This window comes from Myotis myotis, unplaced genomic scaffold, assembly GCF_014108235.1.
Source record: "Myotis myotis isolate mMyoMyo1 unplaced genomic scaffold, mMyoMyo1.p scaffold_m19_p_10, whole genome shotgun sequence".
NCBI classification, from domain to species: Eukaryota; Metazoa; Chordata; class Mammalia; order Chiroptera; family Vespertilionidae; genus Myotis; species Myotis myotis.
In genome coordinates, this window is record NW_023416314.1 from 15,934,719 (window position 1) to 15,951,821 (window position 17,103).

The 17,103-nt window shown below is 39.3% G+C and overlaps 1 long non-coding RNA gene and 1 pseudogene across 1 annotated transcript; both read left to right on the plus strand.

The window, feature by feature from the left end:
• Positions 1-438: 438 nt before the first annotated feature.
• LOC118664134 lies at positions 439-8,962 on the plus strand (annotated as a pseudogene).
• Positions 8,963-9,215: 253 nt separating this feature from the next.
• LOC118664461 lies at positions 9,216-12,626 on the plus strand. The gene is made up of 3 exons (XR_004970321.1): positions 9,216-10,580; positions 11,275-11,431; positions 12,342-12,626. It is a non-coding gene; the product is annotated as an uncharacterized LOC118664461 (long non-coding RNA).
• The last annotated feature ends 4,477 nt before the right edge of the window (positions 12,627-17,103 follow it).

The window sequence follows — 17,103 nt, forward strand, 5'->3', positions numbered from 1 at the left end:
CCTGATCACATACTAGTACATACTCCAGAATTTTAACAAGTAATGAATTTCTTAAAGACAAACATAGGTCCCTTCTCACTTCAAATCATTAATTTTTCCAGGTGTGATGGTTTAATATAGGATAAGCTTATACACCAACACCACTCCCATGAGACATGTACTTGGAGAATAGCCAATCATAATCACAGCTCTTAGTACATGAACTTTTATTGTATCCTAACCACATAATAAGATCCATCAACAGGATGTGCCAACACCAATAAAATTATGACTCAAAGATGAGGCATCTCAGACCTTGCTAAGTGACTGAGAGCATTGCCACAGATGTTTCATGCCAACAAGCTTTGTCTAGTAAAGATGTTGTGCCCAGATTTCAAGGTTCCCAGGACCCCCAGGGAGCCCGTCAGTCCGATGCAAAAGCAAAGAGTCCTTCATTTCGAACTAGTTCGGCTCCCCGACCACACTCACCGATACAACAACGGTAAGCCCAGTGGCCGAAAGAGAGCGAGGCCTGATGGGATTGTGGGTTTTATAGTAAGGGCAGGGGAGGGGACTGTGGGCCCCGCCAATTGGCCAGGCGCCAGTCGGGTCTTGTTACACAGGATGTGGTCATCTCTCTGGCACACACGTCCCTTGATTGTCATTGGTTAGTTTAAAGAAATCCTGGGCGTGGCCAGCAGGGGCCTGGGCTTCAGGGAAGAAGGCACTCTCCTGAGCACATGGCGGCCGCCCCAAAACTGGAGGACCCAGGGCAAGATGGAGGGCGCAGTCCTAGCCGCCCCCCCAGGGCGAGCTGAGCCCGGGCTCCAGGGGCCAGTCCGGTTGCTAGGGGTCCAGCAGATCAACCAGTTCCAGCCCAGACAGGAAGTCCATGTCCTCCATCTCGTTCCCGGGGGTGCCAGCGATCGCCTCCTCCTCCATCTCCTCGGGCGAGGGCACACGCCCCGCCCTGCCGCCGCTGCTGCCGCCGGGGGCGGCGGGCGGGTGGCAGCCTGTGCCGGGCTCCCGCCGTGGGCTGGGGAGTCGGTGCCCGAGGCCGCCAGCAGCGTGGTCAGGCCCCGCGACGACTCGCCCTTTCAAAGACACTGTAGTGAATAAGAGAAGACTTGTTCCCAGCATAACCCTGTGAATAAGGTTACATCCACCCCCATTTTTATGGATGAAAAAACAATGGCTCACGGAAAATAGATACTTGCTCTAAGTACAGGTCTGGTGGTCAATGCTGCCACCCACCCACCCCTCTAATTTTCAAGCTGATGTCCATTCACACTGCATCATGCTGCAGAGCAAACTTCTCAGCTGCATTATGCCTCAGGTTGACTAGGCTGGCTCAGTGCATAGCTTGGCTCTCCCAGAGCCTAGAAATCCCACCCTGTCCAGTCTACCTCAAGTAAGGTAGAAGTGGTGGGCCGTGCCCAGAGAATCCTTCCTGCACACTCATTAATTTAGTCTCCCATCACTTTAAAGTTATATAATTCAGATAGGGTAGAGTTCATTTATCTTTAGTGAAAAAAATATATAATTCTATATAATAAGAATTTTAGGGCCCTCTATAGTAATAGATTAATTTAATGAAAACAGTTATTGCAGACTTACTATGTAAAAAGTTATAGTGGCAGAAGTGAGTGGTTAGATAGGGAGGATTTGAAATCATTCTTCATTAGAAATCTCAATCCATCTCTTCCTCTGCACTTGGGGGTTGAGGAAAAGGGGATAAAAAGAAAATTTTTATAAAGCAAAAAAAAAAAAAGAAGAAAAAGTAGGAGGAACATTTCAGCCCAATATGCAATTTGATTTATTTCCATTTAATAATCTTTCAGGGAGTGGTTACTAGAAACATATTATTCATTCTGAAATCCATAATATCCCTTCAAAATTGAGTGAACACCAGAGAAGAACCGTCATGCTCCTCCCCTTCTCCACAGGCCTTTCCTTCTCACACTCCTCCCCCTCCTCTTCCTCCTCCTCCTCCTCGGCCAGTAAATCCATCTGAAAATCTGGAGTAGCTGTTTCAAACAAGGACTCAAGAAATAAAACATTGCTTCCAATATCTTCCTAGACAGCAATTCCCAGTTTTAGACCATAATTGTATTTAAAACTTCTTTCCATGTATCTACTTATTCCTAATGCACTTATATTTGAGTTTAAAATACTGACTTTTTAAAAGAAAATCACACTGGTTTTTAATTGTCTAAACACGTGACATTTTGCCAGGCTTGTCAGCTACCTCCCAATAAACACACAAACAAAAATTATCTGGTCAATTTTTCCCCCTTTACCAATACATAGTATCATCTCCTGGAAACTAATCATTCTTTTGTCACTCAAGCTTAGGAGGTTGGGAGGAAATTACTGATGTAGGCTAACGACATCATCTTTACATTGACTTTTTGTGAACATTCCTGATGTCATTCAGATTAAGAAAACAGATGGATGATCGTGCTGTCCAGATAGAGCATGGCCACCTTATAGAAGGGCAGCCAGTAGAAGGTAGACACAGAAACCAACAGCAAGGAAAGCGTTTTGCTGAGGGAAGAAGAGTGAGAATGAACCGTCTTACCATCCTTGTGCTGTTAGGTCTGTCAGTCTGCTAGGCTTATCCCCTGAATGGAGCAGCGAAGACGGAGGAGGAGGAGGGCCCCAACAGCGATCTTGTCCAGGTACTTCCTTAAGTTGCAGCCATTCCACCACGGCCCCCTGAGTGGTGAAGCAAATGTGATCGGATTGGAGGTTACTGTGTTGCCACAATTTAGCATTAGGCAATATTAAACTTGCTGGAGGTGGGAAGTCCCTTTATTTTCACAGAGAAGAAAAGAAAAGCACAGGAAGGGGCTAGAGTGAATCAAGGTTTTTACAATGAAATAGTAGCAGCAGCTTTGGGGCTTTACAAATGAAAATAGCAAATAAAAAATGCATGAAACGTCTCTTGCTTCAGAATTTAGTGAGGTAACAGAATTAGGGAGGGAGAACTTGCTCATTTTAATCTTCAAATAATTTCTGGTTCATACGTTACTTGTCAAAAGAATTTATTCCACTTCAGTCTTGAACCAAGTCTATATTAACAAAGTGGGTGAAGTTATATATATTCACCCAAACTCTCCACACAGTAGTGTCAAGGAGGGTTCTTTTCCTTTAAGCATGCAGGACCCGAATTTTTAACTTTAAATTGCTTACTTGGCAAACAAGCTAAATTGCAATGAATTTAAAATTTAGTATGAAGACAAAATAATTAAATGAGGTCTTAATTAAAAATCAGATTAAGTGCGATAACTACTTTTGCTTTAATAAACTAGGCAATGACTAAAATAAATTCTGAAATTTGGATAAATTGCTAAAAATAATAAAATGACCTTAAAACCGCATTTATTGATCCATTAGCAATATCTACAAAAGTTCTACAACCTTGCAAAGGATGCAAAACAGAATATGAAATTTATTTTGATTTCAGCAAATTGGAGGAATACTTCAAATAGATGAAGTGGGCAACTGCACAAATGTCCTCAAAAAGGCTAAAAAATCCTAAGAATGACCTAAAAACTGCACATTTTATTCCAATAGCACTACCTAGAAGACTACTACAACCTTGCAAAAGACGCAAAACAGTTTGCTAGAAGGAAGGACAGTAGCCCTTTTTAAAAAAAAAAAAAAAATCCAAGAAATGCAGAAGTTCCTGGGGCTGAAGGTGACAGGGAAGCTGGACTCAGACACGCTGCAGGTGATGCGCAAGCCCAGGTGCGGAGACCCTGACATCGGAGAATTCAGGACCTTTCCCGGCATGCCAAAGTGGAGGAAGACTCACCTCACCTACAGGTAATGAATGGGTTCTGAGAGGTTTCCACATAATACTGAGATTTTACAAAGAGCTATGTCAGGAGAAAATATTATCTTCTTTAGTTGTCCTCATTCAAGATTGTGGATTACACACTGGATTTGTCAAGAGATGCTGTTGATTCTGCCATTGAGAAAGCTCTGAAAGTCTGGGAGGAGGTGACTCCACTGACATTCTCCAGGATTTATGAAGGAGAGGCTGATATAAGGATCACATTTGCAGTTAGAAGTAAGAAACAAACAAACATGAAATGCATCAATTTACCTGGTGATGTTTTATTGAAAAAGGGTCCAAAGAGATTCTAATTACCTATCTTTTCAATATAAAACATTCTCTGTTTTAGAACAGAGAGACTTTTACTCTTTTGATGGACCTGGAAAGGTTTTGGCTCATGCCTATCCACCCGGGCAGGGGATTAATGGAGATGCTCACTTTGATGATGACAAACAATGGACAAAAGATGCATCAGGTTAGTTGTACTTCTCTCAGAATAATTTTGGTGCTGATTATTTTTATACTTAGAAAATGTAACTAATAACTTAATAGTAATAGTCCCGATAACTAAGATTATTCCAGAAATGGGATGTTCTGGATTTTCCAATGAGTCAAGCATCTACAGAATATGTTTTTATTTTAATTATTATCAAAAACATTTCCAGATGTCTTAAAAGTTTACTCTCTGTTTTGGTAAGCAAAATATAGAATGGGCCATTAAGTATTTCTTTGATGACTGTGAGTTTTGTCTGATCTTAGAACCTTCATTAAGAATAACTTCTCATAATATCAAATTGCAGATATCCAAAGGATAGTGTATTGCATTAAGTCTATATGAACATGTGTCCTGGCTATTGTTTATATCCAATTGGGAAAATGTCCCCCAATTACTTCCCCTTTTTTTTTTTTAACTTTGATCCCATTTATTTTTTTAAATAATTCTTTATTGTTGAAAGTATTACATAAGTCCCCTTTATTCCCCCATTGACCCCCTCCAGCCTGCCCCCCCCTCCCCGCCCCAGGCCTTCAGCACCCTATTGTCTGTGTCCATGGGTTCTGCATATATGCATACAAAGTCTTTCCCAATTACTTCTTTACTTTTAAAAACAGAAGTTGTTACTGGACTAAAGAGGCTGTTTGCCTGCCAACATCAGAGTCCAATAAGACACAAAAAGGAGCTTGTAGCAAAGAAAGTAAGGGTTTACTGCAGTGGTCAGCAAACTCATTAGTCAACAGAGCCAAATATCAACAGTACAACGATTGAAATTTCTTTTGAGAGCCAAATTTTTTAAACTTAGACTATATGGGTAGGTACATTGTTATTAAGTTAATTAGGGTACTCCTAAAGTGGCCTTTGCTAAAAACGTCCTCAATCTGATTGAGGTACGTTCACTGAGGTCGACCCCTTCCAACTCTCCCATCCACACTCGTCTTGTATATTTGTTTCGTCAATCTCCTTTCCGAAAACCGACTTCTGCGCATGGGCCATGAAGTTTCAAGCGCACTGTTCGTGCGCGCCCGCACGTGGTACTTTGGGGAAGAGCCACACTCAAGGGGCCAAAGAGCCGCATGTGGCTCGCGAGCCGCAGTTTGCCGACCACTGGTTTACTGTATTTTAGGAAGTGTGCCCCACCTGGAGACAGGTTAGCTCAACGACCTGGTTCCCTGATGGCTTTCAGGGGAGGGTTAAGTAGAGGGAAAATCACTAATCATAGTAACTAAGGGAATTAGGATTGTGGTCAAGGTCGTGCTCTCTACCCATTGGTCTGTACAAGGGTAGAGGTTGTTGATCAGTGCATCTGGTCCTGATGTCGGCCGTGGTGTTGCCATGGTTTCCCCTCTTTTCTGGGCCTGGAGCTGAAACACCTGAGTCCTAGATGGCACCCCTAGTTTGACTAAAACTCTGTCTCTAGGTTGGGCTTTTTCCCTAAGATTATTTGATACTTATCAGAGCCTCATTGTCCTGAGGGCTTAATGATTAAGGCTGTGGGTATGCGTGGCAGAAGGAGGCAGGTGAGTCAGGGTGCTGGATGGGGCCAGTTTGAATCAAAGGGAAAGAAAGGAGAAAAAGTCATATTAAATGAAATTTTGACATGGTTACAAAATGAGAATTAAATTCCAGAAACTGAGGTCCCGGTTTAGGTTTTCCTGGTTAAATCAGCATTGTACTCACTCCAGGTTGAAGAGTTTTTATGGTCTTGTTCTGAAGGACAGGACTAACCCCAAATAAAATATCCAAACTTTTTAGGTAGAATGTTTCCCATTTTATAACTGTATACTTTGAGTAATGAATTCCAAAATTTTAAAACAATTAGCTAAATTATTAGACTAATTAGCTAAAACAAATACTATCTCTGAAATTTAACTGGGATTTATAATCAAAATACAAACAATATCTCTACAGAGAGTATAAATGTAAGGTTAGTGCTGGATTAAATTCTTGATTTAATTGAATTAACTTCTTCCTGCAAAATTGAAAATGAGAAAATCGCTAGAATCACAAATTATACAAATAACACTTGTTGACTTTACTTGTTATGTCAATCATAATTACCCAATGACTTCCAATCTCAACAATATTTTTTTCAATAATATTAAAAAAAGTCTGAATACAGCTAGTGTAGTAACAAATACTAAACGTGATTGGGCATGTTATGTCTAAAAGCTATCCTAAAGTTCCTATGACATCTATTTTTATTAATATTTTTGGACCCAATATGTGCTGAATAATAATCATGAAGCTGAAATTATGTAGGCAATCTTCTGATGCCAAGTAATAGCAATAAGATTGTTTAAGGATTTCAGAATTTAAATAAATAAACTGTGAGTCATTTAATTTAGTAACTCAGAAATGTTAATTCTTTGAAACAGTGTTAAAGTTTTCACTGGCAAATGAAGAAAAATATTTATTGATGTACTCAACTAATAGGTTTATTCTATTCTAGAGTACAAGGAAAGGGACCCAGTATTCATGAAATTAATCCGCTTCTGACACTGGAGAGGGGAGAAGTTGGACATGGCTGGACCCTTTGTCTCAAAGATTAATGTCAGAAATACATCTTGAAAAGCACTTGACTTTTCATTGAATGTGTAATCAGTCAATTGACCAATTCACCAACAAACAAAGGGGGGGAAAGCCCTGTGTGCTTCCTGAAAGTAAACAAATACAATACACAGCTGACATCTTCCGTGTACATGCATTTAAGACATAAGTAACTCTTATTTATGATTTCCTAAATAGGGACCAATTTATTCCTCATTGCTGATCCTGAACTTGACCATTCCCTAGGTCTCTATCACTCGGCCAACACTGAAGCTTTGATGTACCCAGTCTACAACTCATTCACAAACCTGGCCAGGTTCTGCCCTTCTCAAGATGATGTCACTGACATTCAGTCCCTGTATGGTGAGTGATGCTGGGGAAATGAGGCATCCTAGCTTCCCCGTGATGATCCTCAGAAAAGTTAGGGGGAGAGATCAACCAAAGGACTTGTATGTACGCATATTATTCTAACCAATGGACACAGGCATCAGGGGGGTGAGAGCATGAGTGGGGTTGGGGCGGGGGGGGGCAATGGCGGATGAGGACACATATGTAATACCTTAATCAATAAAGAATGAATGCATAAATAAATAAATAAATAAATAAATAAATAAATAAATAAATAAAATGCTGCAGGAAGCATTTGCAGTCAGCTCAGAGCCCTTTGGGAGTGTTTGGGAAGTATATGCCCTGACAGAAGCATCACACGCCTCCTAATGTTTGCATCCTCACCTCTGTTCTCTGTAGGACCTCCCCCTGCTTCCCCTGATGACCCTGTGAAGCCCACAGAATCCGCAAGTCCTCAGACACCGGCCATGTGTGATCCCACTTTGTCCTTGGACGCTGTCACCACGCTGAGGGGAGAAATCCTGTTCTTTAAAGACAGGTCAGGCCAGGAAATTATCTTTTCCTATCTTTTTTAATGTATAATGCTCAGAAAGGAAAAACTGACAGATTGTTAAACAAAATATCTCCACTACATTTTAAAATCACTTATATCCGATTTTGTTGCATTTTATCATTTTCTTAAAATCATCCAGATCATTTTTCCAGACATCCAAAAACTGTTCGTGGTCACTAGAATGCAAGGTCACTGGAGATAGTTGGTTTAATCTGTTCTTTTTTAAAAAATTTTTATATCCCCTGAGCCTACAATAGGCCTGGCACATTCAACAAATGTGTTGAATAAGTGAATTAGTAATTGTTGCATTTAAATATCATATGTAATTTCTTCAAAAAGCTCTGGTGGCTCCTTAGAAGCAGCACTAAATCTTTACCTTTGCAGACAAATACTTTTTTAAAAATTCATTAATTTTAGGTAAAGTGATACATGCTTACGGCACAATATTAAAACATCACCCAAAGACAGAGATAAAGAAAATGCCCATCTCTGACCTATGCCATCCCCAGTCCTCCCCCCCTGTGCAGGCACTGCTACCAATTTCCTTTGCTTCTTCTTTTTCTTCAAATATTTTTATTGATTTTTTACAAAGAGGAAGGGGGAGGGATAGAGAGTTAGAAACATCGACCAGCTGCCTCCTGCACACCTCCCACTGAGGATGTGCCTACGACCAAGGTACATGCCCTTGACCGGAATCGAACCTGGGACCCTTCAGTCCGCAGGCCGACGCTCCATCCACTGAGCCAAACCGGTTAGGGTTCCTTTGTTTCTTTACAAAGATGTTCTATTCACATTCAAGCATAAATAGGTCTATTGTTTTCTGCTACTTTTTTTATTTTTCAAAATGAGCACATAATATGCACATATTTTACAGGTTTTTAGAATGGACACTATGCTAAATAATTAGTGCATTGTTAACACCTTTCCACCACAGATTTTATTACCCTGTGATCTTACGGAGGACAGTCTAGTGCAGACTTCTGAATTGGCATAGATTGAAATAAAGAGAAGACTATGTTAGGTTTAAAAATGTATCTAAAGAGAAAAGATGATTGTAATTAATTTTTATGTATTACTAGTATTTTTGACGCAGATACCCCTGGAACCTCCAACATGAATTTCATTTGATTTCTGCACTTGGCCCTCTCTTCCATCAGACTTGGATGCTCATTATGAAGTTCCTAGCAAAGATACCATTTGTATTTTTAAAGATAAGTACTATATGCCCTGACCGGTTTGGCTCAGTGGATAGAGCGTCAGCCTGCGGACTGAAGGTTCCCAGGTTCGATTCCAGTCAAGGGCATGTACCTTGGTTGCTGGCACATCCCCAGTAGGAGGTGTGCAGGAGGTGGCTGATCGATGTTTCTCTCTCATCGATGTTTCTAACTCTCTATTCCTCTCCCTTCCTCTCTGTAAAAAAATCAATAAAATATATTAAAAAAAAAGATAAGTACTATATAAAATTTTAAAATTTGTTGAAATAAATTAGATTGCAATCATTTCATCAAGGCATGAATTTTCTTCAGTGTGTTGAATTTTGGATGGTTTATTACTGTAAAATATTGCTAATGCTTAAAAAAGATGTGTACAAAGAACATTATAAGGTCCATTTAAAAATATCCAATGAGACATAAGTAAATAGATGATATTTCATATTTGTGGATAGAAAATTTTAATATAGTAAAATTTCCAATTTATCTATAGATACAGGGAGTTTTCAATTCAAATGCCAAAGCTTTCATGGAATTTGACATACTGGTTTCATAATTTTACATGGCAGAGCAAAGACCACAAATAGCCAAGATATTCCTGGAGAAGCATAAGATGAGTAGAAATATCCTGCTTTATAAAGCCTTAAGGGGTACATAATGTGTCAGTGCAGGGATGGATTAGTTACCTAATGGACTATCCAGGCTTGTTGGCTCCTTTGTCAGACTTTTGAACTACCGTTTCAGTCTGTTCTATTGTTATATGCTATTTGAGTTTCTACTTTTTGAGTTAGTTTTATAAACATATTTTCCCAGGAATTTGTCAATATATTCTGTTTTCAAATCTACTGTTATAAATTATCAGAGTATTATTTTATTGTCATTTTGATTATTGCTAAAGTTGTGTTTCTTTTTTCATTACTAATGTTGAACCTTTGTGCTATTCTTTTCTTTATCAATTTCATAAGACAATAAGGTATTTGACAATTTCATTGGTCTTTGCAGAGAACTGACTTTGGACTTGTTAACCATCTCTATTGCATTTTGATTTTCTATTTAGTTATTCTCTATCCGTATCCTTATTATTTCCTTCATTTTTATTTTCTTTGAATTTATTCTATTGCTACTTTTTATAACTTAAGTGTGAAACTTACCTTATTAATTTGTAGCCTTCTTTTCTAATATAAACATTTATGCCTATAAATATCCCTTTCTCCCCAGCCTTTGTTTTATCTCACAAGTTTTGTTATATAAAATTTTCACTTGTTCATTTAAAACAATCTTATCTCGACTCATAAGTTATTTGGGAGTATTTTTAAATTTCAAACTGTATGGGGATTTTTATAAAATATGTATTTCTAACAACCCCATTTTTGTGAGGATTAAATGAAATAATGTGAGATTACAGTGGACATTGTTAGGGTTCTATAACTCTAAAGTATTGCTGCTATCCATGAATATTCCTAGCATTTATTTATCACTTGCAATGTGCCAGGAGCCGTGCTTGTTAGTGGTGAAGTTTGAAACTAAAAGGTGCTTCTATTCTAGAGACGGCAGCAAAGGTGAAGCCCTCAGCACAGATCTCTGAGAGGCGGTGATGTTAGGGTGAGTGTTAAAGGAGAAGAACTTTGCTGTGTGGAGACACGTGGGGCGTGTAGAGAGTGGAAAGGTCTTTAGGGCAGAAGCAATGTTTATACAAAATTAATAGTGTATCTGGAACTTCTCAGGCAGGTACAAGTCCTTCAGCGCAGGTGAAGCCAGAAATTGACATTTTAGATTATGGCTGTGATGAAAGGAAGGGGCTGGGGGTTGGCATGGGAAGGGCAGTATAACAAAGTAAAAGCAGAGAGACTGATAGAATTGCATTGTCCTGATTCACTCAAATGTGTATGGATGCCCAAGGTATTCAGAAGCAGCACAGACCGGACCAGGTGACCATGAGAAGTCCAAGAGGAAGTCAAAAGGAACTGATATATTGATGCAAAGCTTAAGAAAGAGTACTAGATGAGAAATTTAGATTGAGAAGTCACCGAAACTATAAGAAATAACTAGGACAGGGCACTGTTAGTTATAAATAATAAATGTAAGACCCAGAAAGGGCAGTGGACCATTTATTTGTTCACTCATTTATTCATTTACTCATTCAGAGAATATTTATTAAGTGTCAGCTATGAACTGGCCATTGGGTTAGTGGTTAGAATTAAAACCAAGACTTCCTCTTTTTCATAATAATGCACTAAAATCATTTCTAAAACCAAAAGGATTCTCTCAGAATTTCTTGGGTTTCTTTTTTCAATAGGAAAGCAGTTCTGGGCCATCAGAGGAAATGAGGGGCAAGCAGGGTATCCAAGAGGCATCCACACCCTGGGTTTTTCTCCAACCATAAGGAAAATGGATGCAGCTGTTTCCGATAAGGAAAAGAAAACATACTTCTTTGTAGAGAACAAATACTGGAGGTAAGACGCAGTAGGAATGACTTGGTATGCAGCTTAATTAATTAAGAAAATTATTTCTTTCTTTAAGGATATTCACCACTCTTACCCTCTAATTTTGTCTAACTTCAAACTTTCTGATTATGAGGGAACCAACTTCTTAAATATAATAAAGGGCTCTCACAACAGCTGATTACTGGCTCATACATCCAGACTCCAAAAAACATCAGGAGAGCCTTGGCCAGTGTGGCTCAGTTGGTTGGGTGTCATCCTGTGCAGTGAAAGGTTGCCAGTTCGATTCCCCATCAGGGCACATGCTGGGGTTGCAGGCTCCATCCCCAGGAAGCAGTTGATTGATGTTTCGTTCTCACATGAATTTCTCATTCTCTCTTTCTCTCTCTCTCTCTCTCTCTCTCTCTCTCTCTCTCTCTCTCTCTCAAAATCAATTTAAAATCTTTTTTAAAAAGACATCAGGAGAGACTAACGGAGGTCTAGACAATGGCCACCATAGGAAGCTTATGTGTGTCAGGCTGTAAAGACAAAGTTTATGGGGCAAGTGTGATAGAGAACAAAACGTTTATTTTTAATCAAATGATTTAATTCACTTTGTGTCTTATGTGTATGCAGTCTTCATGCCTTTCCAGCAGAAGGGCACTTCGGCTCTGTGTGTCTAGGCTTAGGAAACCAACCTCAGACATACATATGGACCCTCTGTACAATATCATTATGTCTTTGTTCCTGAGAAAATTCTGATTTATGTGCTAAGCTTAAAGTCCAGGGAAGTCACATACGTTTTTAGCCATAAAAATGTTTAACACTTCCTTCCACCAGTTGAGAACTATCCAGGATTCCACACTGGAGCATTCACATTACTTCATACTGTTGCATGCAATGGGGCCTCTGCACAATGTTGAGCTGTATTTCTTTCATTCAGTACAGATTTGACGAAAACAGCCAGTCCATGGAGCAAGGCTTCCCCAGACTGTTAGCAGATGATTTTCCAGGAGATGAGCCGAAGGTTGATGCTGTATTAGAGGCATTTGGTACAAAGACACTCGTTTCATTGCCAATGGGGACACGTTGGGGCATTTTATATCAAAATGATTTGGAGAATCAAAACTATTGCAAACTATTCGGTCTTATGTCTTTTTAAGCCAAATTATTGAAAACTTTGACTTTCTAATTTATGCAGATTAGATTAAAATTTGTTTTTCTTGAACAGTTTCCAAGTCTTTGTTTTACACCTGCAGGTAAAATCAAAGGACACTTCCTAACAGCTTAGTCATTATCATTTGCATAATAATACAACCAGTGAGAGCCAGGTTTACTAATGGCTGTGTGTCATCCTTCTCTCTCACTCTCTTCTATTGCATCTCAAGGTGCCAAGTCTGGCCTTCAGTTGCAGTTGACAATTGTCTGCACTAAATAGTTCATTTGTAAATAAATAGTAGCCCTCCCATATGCTCAAAATAGACAAGGTTTAATTCCTGGTAATGGGCAGATAAGAAAATAAAATTTCAAAACAACAAGAAAGCCCACTGCATGGGAGAACATATTTGCCAATGTTATCACCGATAAGGGTTTAATCTCCAACATTTATAGGGAACTCATACAACTTAACAAAAGGAAGATAAACAATCCAGTCAAAAAATGGGCAAAGGACCTAAATAGACACTTTTCAAAAGAGGACATTCAGAAAGCCAAGAGACATATGAAAACATGCTCAAAGTTACTAATCATCTGAGAGATGCAAATCAAAACAACAATGAGGTACCATCTCACACCTGTCAGAATGGCTATCATCAACAAATCAACAAACGACAAGTGCTAGAGAGGATGCGGAGAAAAGGGAACACTTGTGCACTGCTGGTGGGAATGCAGACTGGTGCAGCCACTATGGAAGACAGTATGGAGTTTCCTCAAAAAGTTAAAAATGGAACTCCCATTTGACCCAGTGATCCCACTTCTAGGAATATATCCCAAGAAACCAGAAACACCAATCAGAAAGGATATATGCATCCCTATGTTCATAGCAGCACAATTCACCATAGCGAAGATCTGGAAATAGCCTAAGTGCCCATCAGCAGATGAATGGATTAGAAAACTGTGGTACATCTACACAATGGAATACTATGCTGCTGTAAAAAAGAAGGAATTCTTACCATTTGCAACAGCATGGACGGGACTGGAGAGCATTATGCTAAGTGAAATAAGCCAGTCAATGAAAGAAAAATACCACATGATCTCACTCATTTATGGATAATAAAGACCATTATAAACTGATGAACAAAAACAGATACAGAGGCAGAGCAGCAATGAACAGACTGTCAAACTACAGCGGGAAGGCCGGGGAGGGTTGGGGCGGTGGGAGGCGGGGTAAGAGATCAACCGAAGGACTTGTATGCATGCATATAAGCATAACCAATGGACACAAGACACTGGGGGGTAAGGGAAGCCAGGGGAATGTCAAGGGGGGGAAAAAAGAGACATATGTAATACTCTTTGTAATACTTTAAGCAATAAAAAAAAAAGAAGTACAAAAAATTAAAATAAAATAAAATAAAATAAAATAAAATAAAATAAAATTTGTTCTTTTTCTTAATTAATTTGGAGAGAGTGGCCAGGGCTTAACAATCATAATTCTCATAAGGCTGATGGTCTTGTTACTAAGATAACCTTAAGGTTTACTCAGCAGGACGTGGACCCCCAGTGCATTTTATCATTGGCCTAATTCTCTTGGGTCCAATCTCCTCCCAAACTGTGGTTTAAGACCTATTCGGGGAAGAAGGAACTGGGAAGAAAGAGAATAGATTAAATTTTTAAAATATCATCTATTTGAAGGTAGTATAATTTCATGTTTTAGAGCACTGGCTTTGAAGTCAGACAGATGAGATGAAGTACTTCCTCCATCTTTCATTAGAGATGTTACCTTAGGAAAATTGCAATATTTCCCTAATTTTCAGGGTTTTCCTCATTGGCAGTACCTTACACTTTTAGAATAACTATAGGTGAAATAAAACATACAAAGCTTTTAGCACAGTCCTTGGCTTAGACCCGTGGTCGGCAAACTGCGGCTCGCGAGCCACATGCAGCTCTTTGGCTCCTTGAGTGTGGCTCTTCCACAAAATACCACAAACTATCACGTGTGGGCACGCACGTACAGTGCGATTGAAACTTCATGGCCTATGTGCAGAAGTCGGTATTTTGTGGAAGAGCCACACTCAAGGGGCCAAAGAGCCGCATGTGGCTCGCGTGCCGCAGTTTGCCAGCCACAGTTTGCCGACCACTGGTAGAATAACCACTTAAATGCCATTTATTATTAACTCACTCTGAGTTATGTGTTGCAAAATTGATTTATTTGAAGAACTCCTCATTATCTTACTCATTTATATTTACAGGATTTTTCTATTTCTTCAGTAGATCAGCAAAGTTTGAGTTTGACCCAATGTCAGGATGGTGACACACATATTGAAGAATAACAACTGGTTAAGTTAGGTGAGATATGGAAAAGACAGATCCATTCTTAATGAATCTAATAATTTTTCACATAATTTATTATGAGTCAGAATGATTGTTTTTTTCTGCATGTGCAACACCAAAGAAGATGAGCCTTGCAGTCATCTTCACATGTCATGGGCATTTATCTGGACCACTTCACTTGCTGTTAGATTATATTAAAGGGAAGTGAGAAGTACTCATGTGCAATACGCAGAGAACTTGCACATCTCCATGGATGTTTTATTTACTGTGTAATAAAGATTTTTATTTTGGGTCTGTTCTTTACTTTCTAGAATAATTTATTTATATATATATATATATATATATATATATATATATATATATATATATAATTGATTTTTTACAGAGAGGAAGGGCGAGGAATAGAGAGTTAGAAACATCAGTGAGAGAGAAACATTGATCAGCTGCCTCCTGCACACCCCCTACTGGGGATGTGCCTACAACCAAGGTACATGTCCTTGACCAGAATCGAACCTGGGACCCTTCAGTCCACAGGTCGATGCTCTATCCACTGAGCCAAACCAGTTAGGACTAGAATAATTTATTTTCAACAAAATAACCACACTGTGGACTGATCCTTGAACAGATGTTCTGCTAGTAAGTGTAGTAGGAACACACACTCACTATCACATACCCTTTCCCCTTCCCTCTACCAACAGGATCTTTATTTTTACCTTCCAGATATTGTAAGCATCCCTTACACATCTAAGGAGGAAAAACCTTAGTCAATAGTTGTCCCGTAGTACTGATTCTGGACAAAATAGAGAAATGGAATTCTAGAATATTTGATTTTAGAAACTTCACAAATCATGTAGTCCAGGCCATCTTTACAGATGAGAAAACCGAAATAGCTTGGAATTTAGCCACCTCTTTTTTAATCCAAAAGTTTCTTTCGTGGAGCTCTCTGGATGCCCTGGAGACAAAATGTCTCATATCCTCGCTGTCTCATTAAAATATTCCCATGTTATTTGTTACCATTTTGTACTTGGCAGTTCCTGGTGATAAGAGTTTGTGTGCAGATGCTAATTGTACGACAGGTTTGTCACCACTAAGTTTTATGCTTTACGCCATACCAGATATGATGTAGAAACTTGTTCATTCTTTTATCCATTCACTTAAATGACAGGCACTGTCTTGGGTGCAAGGTGTAGGACAGTGAGGGAAACACATTTAACGCTACCTCATTAAATTTTGTCTAGGAAGAGCAGACATCAAACAAAGGGAACACAAATAAATATATAATTATAAAGGTGTTATTAAAGAAATGACAGAGCTGCAAGGGAGAATAATGTGGGGGAGAAAACCACCAGCTAAAGTTTGGTCATAGGCTGGTCTAGTATCAGAACAAAAATCTATTAAGAAACTGAAACAAAACAAGTTACCCAATGTGAAACCAAGGACTATTGACAAACTTGAACTTGCACATCAGTGGTGAATTGGGGAGGATTCTCAGAAAGAGGTGCAGTGGCTGTATTAGTGATTCCTGCCTTTGGTTAGTTTTGGTTCAGGCAATTGGGAGAAGCATGACTGCACCTGCTGGAAGGGATCCAGTAACTGTAGCTTTGGGGAGATGGAGGGATGCTGAGCTGTGCACAGGCTGGGACTCATCAGTAAATAGCCTCACGAGGTGGTCATGAGACAGAAAAGAAAAGAAATACAGCCCGAGGGAGCTTGGGAGCAGAGTTCTGTGGAGCCTCCAGATAATGTCTCCAGATCCTATGCAGAGACCCTGCTAAGCCATGTCCAGACGCTGGTCTCGCAGAAACTGAAGTAATAAATGTGTGTTTGAATCCACTAAGTTTGTGGTATTTTAAATCTGCAATACATGTCTCCTACAGTGAATTATGTGGAGTCACAGACATATAACATTTAACCAGATAACTCAGATCAAAATCTAATTCTGGTAAAGAAAGTCTGAAGGCAGAAATGCCTTTTTTTTTTTTTTTTTTTTTTGAGCTTATCATCTAGCAATCATACCCTGGACATAGAGAAACATATCACTCTGTCTAGGTGAGCTCTGAGGCAAATTTTTAAAGTAGAACATTGATGCCTTGCTTGATTTGGGGTATCTTTCTCTTTCCGTATTTTATTCCCCGCCTTCTCTAGGCATCAAGTAACACTATTGCACTATATTTGCAGCCATTAATGAAATTCTGAGTGATAATCTGCCTGATGTG